Source organism: Thermobia domestica, chromosome 7 (genome assembly GCF_964235325.1).
Source record: "Thermobia domestica chromosome 7, izTheDome1.hap1.1, whole genome shotgun sequence".
Lineage (NCBI taxonomy): Eukaryota > Metazoa > Arthropoda > Insecta > Zygentoma > Lepismatidae > Thermobia > Thermobia domestica.
Genome location: NC_137460.1, coordinates 40,181,917 through 40,190,994, shown reverse-complemented (window position 1 = coordinate 40,190,994; position 9,078 = coordinate 40,181,917). Strand labels below are relative to the sequence as shown.

At 34.1% G+C, this 9,078-nt stretch overlaps 1 long non-coding RNA gene across 6 annotated transcripts in view; it reads left to right on the top strand.

The window, feature by feature from the left end:
- Positions 1-1,813: 1,813 nt before the first annotated feature.
- Positions 1,814-9,078, top strand: part of LOC145690020 (uncharacterized) — a 449,583-nt gene continuing 442,318 nt past the window's right edge. For 2 of the 6 annotated variants that reach the window (XR_014132141.1, XR_014132137.1), the window contains exon 1: positions 1,816-2,211. This is a non-coding gene — a long non-coding RNA (uncharacterized LOC145690020). Of the gene's footprint in view, positions 2,212-9,078 lie in introns of all 6 variants that reach the window. The other 4 variants (XR_014132140.1, XR_014132139.1, XR_014132142.1 and 1 more) reach the window with 4 other exon arrangements.

Below are 9,078 nucleotides of genomic sequence, written 5' to 3'. Positions count from 1 at the left end.
GTCTCCTTTAATTTACAGGGTATGATTATGGTATGTGATACTGAAAGATATTACTGAAAATTGTATATATAAATATGTTTGAGGCGGTGTAAAAATTAATCGAAAAGATTTTTTTTCATGGAAGAACACCTACGGATAGACAATTAGGGGGGGTGCGTCATGGACATAAGGGGGGGCACCACTGCTGAAAGCAAAACCTGGTTCTTTCTATTCTCTATCCTATAATCCCAGAGCTACTTTGCCTCGCGAATTTTATCTGGACATTTGGTAAATTATTAAATATAAGAAGTAGCAGTGTCATTTGTATACCACGTGAAGGAGTTTGCTTTGTGTGGCGTGCAGGGGCGGATCCAGGACCGACTTCTGGGGGGGCGGTGGTTGTCATACTGCTACTTTTAAGGGCTCCAAACTTTGGGATGGGTTTTATTTATATATATTAAATTAGAAAGTTACCTCCTCTGGGGGGGATGATCGCCCCGATCGCCCCCCTGGATCTGCCCCTGGTGGCGTGATATTTTCTCAATTAATATTGAAACCGAAAGTATTAGTAGATTTCTACCACTTCCGGTTTGAGTAGAGATTAAAATCGAAATGAAATATATTCTTGGGACGCGAACGCTTAATTGATTACCGAAAACTGCTTCTCGATATCTATGATCGATTTTACTTCTTAGCGATCAGTATTAAAACCGGAAGTAGTTGCTTTATGCCACTTCCAGATTGATTAGAAGGTTAAGAGAAATGATGATACCTATTTTTAGAAAACTAATTCGATTTAACCTCCTTCATTATCATTCCATCAATTCTTCCATTATCATCCACTTGCCTTAATCATCCATCTTAGTATGAGCAAAAGTCTCTTAAGATAGTATGAGAAGATATGGATTTACTGTATTAAGATATGTATGCAAGTACTGAAACGATATGAAGTTGGTGGCTTAAAGTCCTCCTTCTGTGTACGCCACTGCTATCAAATGGGTTAGAAGGAATATAAGGACATGGTTACAACATTTAAACTCTTTTTCACCCAACGCTTCCAGTTACTACAGGAAATAAGCGGCCGCGGTGGCTCAGTGGTAGAGCGTGCATCTTTGGTGCGTGGGTGGGGTCCTCGGTTCGATCCCATCTCTCGCTAAGTAGACTTTGTGGTGGACAAGCACTGTATGTTTGGGGGTTTCTCGGTGTTCTCCCGTTTCCTCCCACTTTTTAAATTCATTTCTATCGTCACCGTCCTTTTAACGTAGACTGCATAACCATGGGACGTAAAACTTAGTTTCATTTATTTCATTTTTACAGGAAATAAATAAGACACAGCTAAAGAGTTTCCTTTTAGTTTTCACGTTTTTAGATAAAAGAAAAAAGAAAAGAAACTAAAAAAAAAAAGCAGTGGTTGGATAAGAGTGTCATTTTGCACACGTTCATTTCTCTATGGCTATTTAGCTTCATAAAGTAACCTTTTGTTATTAATTAAATATTCAAAATATTATTTTTGAGAGGAATTTAAACGCACATTAACTCGAAAACACAAAATTACGCTCTATGCATTATACCGTATTATGATAATGGAGTGTGGAAAAAAAAAGTCATAGCTATGCGATCGATCATTCGAGATCGTATGTTGAAATAATGTTAACATACACATTCATTACAGCGATAATGCATCTACAGTATAAGTTAATTATCGTTGCTTGATATTATTGTTATGTTTTGCAACTGAATCATTCTAGTTTTCATTGAAATTTTTGTATTTGAAATAGCAGGTGTTTCGAGAGCTGTTCGTCTATTTTTACGCCACACGTTGTTCTCTTGTTCTCAATATGCGGGGTGGGAGAAATCATATGATATCGTTCGTTGGAAAGAGGTGTAAGAGAAGTGCGAACCAATAGCATTACGTGTTACTGTATAACCAACAAATGACGTAGTATCTAACGTAACCTCTTGATGTGGTGCTCGTATTTACCAATGACAATGGTTGTTACTTCTTGCTTTGAGGAAATACCATATCCAATATGGCAACTTCGGTAGTGGAAGTGTAGCTCGGCGACAGCAATGTTTTGAACGTGTCTAGAAAGTTGGAATTAAATATCGTGCGCGACAACTTGGTTTTAATCATAAATCGTATCGACAGAAATAGGAAGATTTAGTTCTTATATTGGTAACGCGTGTTATGCAGAAACTCCTTATTTGTTGATGGTGTTTAGTGTTTACATGGTTAGTGTTTGTAGCTAAGCTAACATATAGAGTGAAGCTCGTAGGTTTGTATGGTTTAGTGCGATTCGTTTTTACCACTTTTGAAAAATATGTTGAATATGTGTGTACGTATATGGAGTTTAAATGCGTACAGCAGATAGTAACGCAGCTATTGTGCAAGTAAAGAGGTGGTGGTTTAGTTATTTTTACAAGAAGTGGAAGTTAATGTGCATGTTTGTTTTTCTCTCCCCCCATCATACTTCCAAGTTGAAATATTTTAGTGCCCTGTGCGCTTTAAAATGTACATATAATAGTGTGGACGTGAGTATGACATGTGTTTTTATCTTAATTTTGTTCAGAAGTATGAGTTAACTTGTTTTGTGCCCGGAAAGGCACAACAATCGTATTTACCGGCTAGTGCAAGGAGATGTTATTTGACATGTTAAACTGATTGTGACTTGTACTTCGGTTTTTGTTTTGTTCTAATATGTTGGTAGGACAGTAATAGATCACATCAAAGGAATGATCATGTATCGTATACGTTATTACTCGTCGAAGTTAACAATTGTAATTTACATGCAAGTATGATTAATTCACTTTATGACAAGGCAAACTAACAACTTTACCATCTAAAACACATATCAATAGTTTTAAGGGCCTATGCGCACAAACAAACTGAAATTATATTGAGAAATATATTACCTAAAAGTTAGATGTTGCTATAACTTATTAGGCACATTGTAGTGTTATGATTATTATTGATTTGCGTATTGTTTTCTTACATTAGAACAAATTGCTCAGGTGAACAGTAAAGTATGCAGCGGTAAGGAATTATGATAGTCATTGCTAAATTCTTGTCAATATCGATACGCTAATTTGTCAATATGCAGCGTAACGCAGTTTGAGTGATTATTCATATACGCTGTTAATGTTAGCGCATGTTTAGTAATTTATTTCTATTGCGTATAAGGATAGTGCCAATTTTGTGCTGGAAGATCATCGGTAATGTCGTGGGTGACCAACCCACAATACTCCACGTGCTATGATTTATATGCAAGTTTTGAGTAACCATTCCAGTTAACGTGAATACTTTCGTTTAATGATAAAAACACTGGTAGTTCTGTTTATTTTTAATAATGGAGGAGGGTAAGGGATATTTTGTTTTGTTTTGTCTGTTCGTTTGCGAAACTGATAAAAAGTACAAACTCACAGAAAACTGATTTATTGTTTTAAGTTACATAATAGGAATGCATGTTTACACACACACACTCAGATGTAGACAAAATATTGTAAATGGAATAGTTACGGTAACGTTGAAGGGAACTCTCTTCCCCCTTGTTGGAATAGATTCTTGCACCGGATCTTGTGCGATTACATCTTAGATACCGGTAGGTGGGTGTAATTATTCAAATATAATAAGTATCGAAACACAGAGCTACCTTTGTACTACAGGATATATTCTATTTACTGAATAATTTCGATCCTCTCTATTCCCACATCTGTTATATAACGAAGCGTACTGTTCAATGAAATAAAAATGAGACCGCGTAAAAAAAAAAAAAAAAAAAAAAAACCTAATTCGCAGTCTTAACCGTTACCTGTTTTTCAATATCAGTCCATTAACAAGTTTTAAAAATGTGGTTGTTCTTTAGTTGTTATGCAAGTTCACAATAAGAATCGGAGTATGTTTAGTACAAGGGGCCCGGAAGCACGTAAAAACACAAAATTTACAGGAGAAATGAATGATGCAAGTCCTTAGACGTAACATAACGTAACCAAATCTAACATAAACTAACCTAATGTTAGTAGAAATAAGCGAAATTCTATCATTTTTTTTTTTTTTTTTTTTTGGAAAATTATAGGGATCCCTACACTAATATAATACAAACTAACCTAACCTACCCTACACTAACCGAATGTGAACAGAAATTACCAAAATTGTAACTTTTTTTTTTTTTTTTTTTTTTTAGAGAGAAAAGAGCTGGACCCCTTTTGCTAAACATAGGCCTAAGAATCTTTGAGATTTTTTATTATGACTCCATGTATATAATAAAAACAGTCAATATCATCGAGAGGAACGGAATTATCCAGTAGATAGAAAAAAAATCTGAGTTATAACTGTAAATCTACTTTTCTTGTGTAGTGTGTACCCTATGTACCGGTACGTAATCAATCAGTAAATATGTACCGGTAACGGTTTAATTTAATGTGTTGACAGGACATTTAATAATGTTATTTGTGCGATATTCTGACTTTTTGATTTCTAAATCCGTATTCATTTTAAAAGATAGAAAAGAATGTAGTGTAGTACGCTGCAATTCAGTTAATATGGTTGCATACCAGTATCGCGAAAGTAAGCTATTCTGGTTTCCAGCATTTCACGTTTCTTTTTTTAAAAAAATATTTATTTTTTTATGGATTTGGACGGCCGTTGTGGCTCAGTGGAAGAGCGTTCATATCCAAGGGCGCCCATCAGGGGGCAAGGGGGCACTCGCCCTTCCCCCGAAGAGGAAATTGTACTTGGGAATATCGAAAACCCAATAGAATTTTTTACATTAGTTACAGCAAAATTTGAAACTATATTTGAAACGTCGCTTATACTCCCCCCCCCTTCTCGTTGGAAACCTCAACATGGACGCCCTTGTTCATATCTAATGCGTGAAGTCCTTCGTTCCATCCTAACTCGCTCCAAGTGGGCTTTGTCATGGACAAACACCGTGTATGTGGGTTTTCTCATTTTTTCCGTTTCCTCCCATTTTCTTCATTCTGGCATTTCATTTATTCTTATCGTCATCATCTTCTTTAGCCTGCATGGGGTAAACATGGTAGTAAGATTGAAAGATTTAGTTTAATCACATGTGCTGCATTAGAAAGGTAGATTATTTCAGATTAAGAAAGAACTTTTAAATTGTTATTTACGTGGGTATACACTTGTCCATGATATTGCTGCAAGATTTTTGTTGGGTACGCTGTTATCAAGATTTTAATGTTGCTAAGAACAATATAAAATTCCCCTTTCCAAAGTACTTCCCGTACGTATAAGAAAATAATGTTCACAAATAAGGAAAACAGTTACAGAGTTCCGTTGATTAGTGGTTCTCTTTTTCTCTTCGTTTTAAAATCAAAACTAGATAGTGTCTAATAGAGCCTAGTGGTTGGTTGGCGAAACTGTCGTAAGATAGCTATTTGTTTTATAATAATAAATTGATTGGCATTAATCAGCAATTAATTTATTTTTAATTATAATACAAAACTAGATATTCATTTCCATTTTAAAATTAATCACTACATTTTAGTATGCAATTGAAACTGTTCGATATATATATATATGTACAATAAGATCTTATAAACAGATATTTAACTGCTAATTTGTTAATCACAGTAGCTGCCAGACACGTATCTCCATTTTAATGTTCATTGATAGTTGTTTTGAACACGAATTTTGGTGGTTCATTATCCAGGATTATTTTAATATATGTCTTGTATGAAATTTGAGAGTCAAATAGTTTTGACATACATGAAATTCAGACAGTTTCACTTGCAACTTTGTGCGAAGGTCGTTTATCACTAATAATCACTGAATTCTTTGATACATTTGGTACATTTTCTGTGGTTGGATTAGTCTTCAAGCTACATATTTGAATAGGTGATTTAATAGTACCGTATCCCTTTACATCTCAAGAGGATAAATGGTATCTGCCCTATAATTCATTATTGAAAATGGTAATTCTTGTTTCGGATTAGGTATGCAAGGAAAATTTAGACACAATCAAATTACCAAAAAAATACATAAAATGTTTACTTTTTTTTTCTTTTCGTCTGTAAGATTTAAGTGGACGAAACAGTTCGGGAATACTTACAAAAAATAAAATTAAATCTTGTGAGTTTTACGTCCCACTGTTATGAATACTTACAGACGGAATGAGTAAGTGTTTCAGTTGTCATTTTTACTATTTAATTTAAAATGTATAAATTTCTGTTTTATGTAAATTAGACAGCATCAGTTTTCTTTGCTATAGAGAGGAGAATTCGTTATCGTTATGATTATTCTTTCAGTCTTTAATTATTTCTCGTAGATTTTTATATTTTTCAAAGTTAGTGTATTGTTATTTCTTTTCTGTTTTTTTTTTTTTTTTTTTTTGTTTTTTTTTTTTGCATAATTATACGTATAGATGAAAATTTTGAGATATATGAGTTGGACGATACGTATTTAATTGTCTCATTTTATTTATTATTCTTATTCTCTGTAATTTCAACTTGGCAACACTGTTACATGACTGAATTCCAATATGGATTCCATAGGCATACTTCAAAACTAATTGTTTGTTCGTTTATCTTTATAACTAGCCCCCCCCCCCCCGTGTGATAAAGCATTTAGCGAAAGTACTCATAATGTACTAATGAATCACAGACAGTTTCAGTGATAACTTCTCCAAGAATACATTTTTTTGCCAATGTGTCCTCCTTGGGAAATAATGGTTGTTAATAAGAAATTTTGCGTAGGTTTTCTTCCTTTATATTCTGAGTTGTCTTCCATTAGCTTTTTGTTAGTGTTTGAATGCTTCCATTACTTTCATGTTTTCTATGCACGCATTCTCTTTATTTCGTAACCAATCTCTCTATATAAAATAAAAGGTCGTAACTGACTGACCAACGCTTGGGCCAAATTTTTTAGGCTTGTACAAATCTGGACAGTACATAGGATTTGTGGTGGAAGGGGAATTGCAATTATTATAAGATATCTATATCTCGGAATTCCTTAAGGTTAGATACATCGAATTTGGTACTTGGAAGGGAAAATGTGTTTCAGTTGTTTTTAATATTTGATCTAGAACAGAAAACAGGAAGGGATTGGAATTATTACAAGATGTCCATATCTATGAATATTTTAAGTATAAAGACATTACATTTGGTATTTAGACTTTTTATTTGAAGTAATTAAACACGAGTTTCAACGTTTTTTTAAATGTTTGATCTAGAGAAGAGAAGGGGAAGGGAGAGCACTAAGATGTCTATATGAGATGTTCGAATTTCGTGCAAGACGTCGAATTTAGATAAATTCTGTATGAATGGCGCAGGAAGAAGAACTCAAATTAGGCTTCAGGAGCACATGAAAGCTTTTGTTACACACACATACATACAGCATATCTATATCGATGTATCTATAGGATGATTCAAAACAACGTTTGAGAGGTGATTCCTGACACCAAAATAAGACAAAACGTATAGACCAACCTGGGTGCACAAATGCTTATTGTAGGAGTTACAGGCTACCAAAAATATGAAAAAGTGAACTTTAAAGGCCCATAGCTCTAAAACTATGGGACCTACCGTATAGTCGGATCAAGACTTCACTTAGGAATTAGTATTTTAGGGTAGCGCACATTTTAGTACCTAAGTGAAGTCTTGACCCGACTACGGTAGGTCCTATAGTTTTGGAGCTATGGACGTTTGAAATTCATGCTTCCGGCAGCCTATGACTCCGAAAGGAAGCATTTGTGTACCCAGGTTGGTCTATACTTTTTGTCTTATCTTGGAGTCAGGAATCACCTTCCAAACATTGTCGGTGTTGTTTTGAAACATCCTGTATATAACACTTTATTAAAGCTATCATGGTTATCTGAACGTTTAACTTTTTACACTATGCGGTGTGTGCGTATGTTGGGGGAGGGGGAACTCTGTAGATTGTAGATATATAGTTTTTACAAAGTTGCTTCTTTTTTGAGGGTTGACATATTATTCCTGCGTTTAATGTGCACTGGATTGTTTTGTATTCAAATAGGTTCTGGGGGTGTACTAAATAAACGACTACCATTTGTGTGAGTGATTCTTTGGCACCACAAATTTAGAAAGTAAAATATTCTTTTCAGAAAATGAGCAGTTAATTCTTTCGTTTAACGGCTGTGTTAATAAGTAATATGCGAATGGTTTTCTACATGACTGTATAATACCCGCTTGATGTTAAGGAACGCATTTTTGATACACAGTATGAAGTACGACCAAGGCGGTGATAACATCTTTTTATAGCATAATTGAATGGTCTTTCACGGGATATATATCATTAAATCAATAATGCTGCATACTGAGATTGTTATGTACTGTAAAATCGTAAATTGAAGACCAGTGCAAGGACGTTTGCCCAAATTTCTGTTCTTACTTTTTGAAGAAAGAAGAAAACAGCACAGTAGTGCGCCATTAGAGTAGTCTGCATGGTCTCCTAAATACGTACAGTCTTGAAGGTGAAATGGGTCACACATTTCACTTTGTTAAGCTTTGAAAAAGTTATGTTCTTTATAGCTTTTAGAACTTTGTTGCAAGCTCACTAATAAAATATAGTCTACAGTATTATGGGTACAAAAGCTTTTAAAAAGATGTATATATATATATTTTTTAAGGCATTGAACGTAGAGTAAGAGTATCATATCTGGGCGATGAAATGAAATAAAAAATGGTTGTTAAGGTCCTTTTTCTAGGAAGTATTGTAATATAGGAGAGTTATGTCGTAGGAGAATAGAACATTGTTTCGGTTCTCTTTTACATTAAAATTCGTCTCAATCACAAATCAACGCATATAATTTTATTTAGTGTTTAGTATAAGAATACAAGATTATAAATAAATTTGATTTCTGTTTTAAGGTCGGATATGTTGATATTTGTGATAATTAGGTAAGTTTAGTCGTATTCTGTATATTAGAAAAAGGAATGAGATAGCAAGGAGGGTGTAAAATACTAACATATATCTTCTCATCTCTTAAACCCCGTCCCAATACTACTTTTTTTTATGGCATTTCTTATGTAGTGTAATATGTTTTGTTAGTAACAATGCCTTTCCTCATCCGGCTAAAAATTAAACTGTTCCTCAGTTATAATTATATAAGCACTACACAC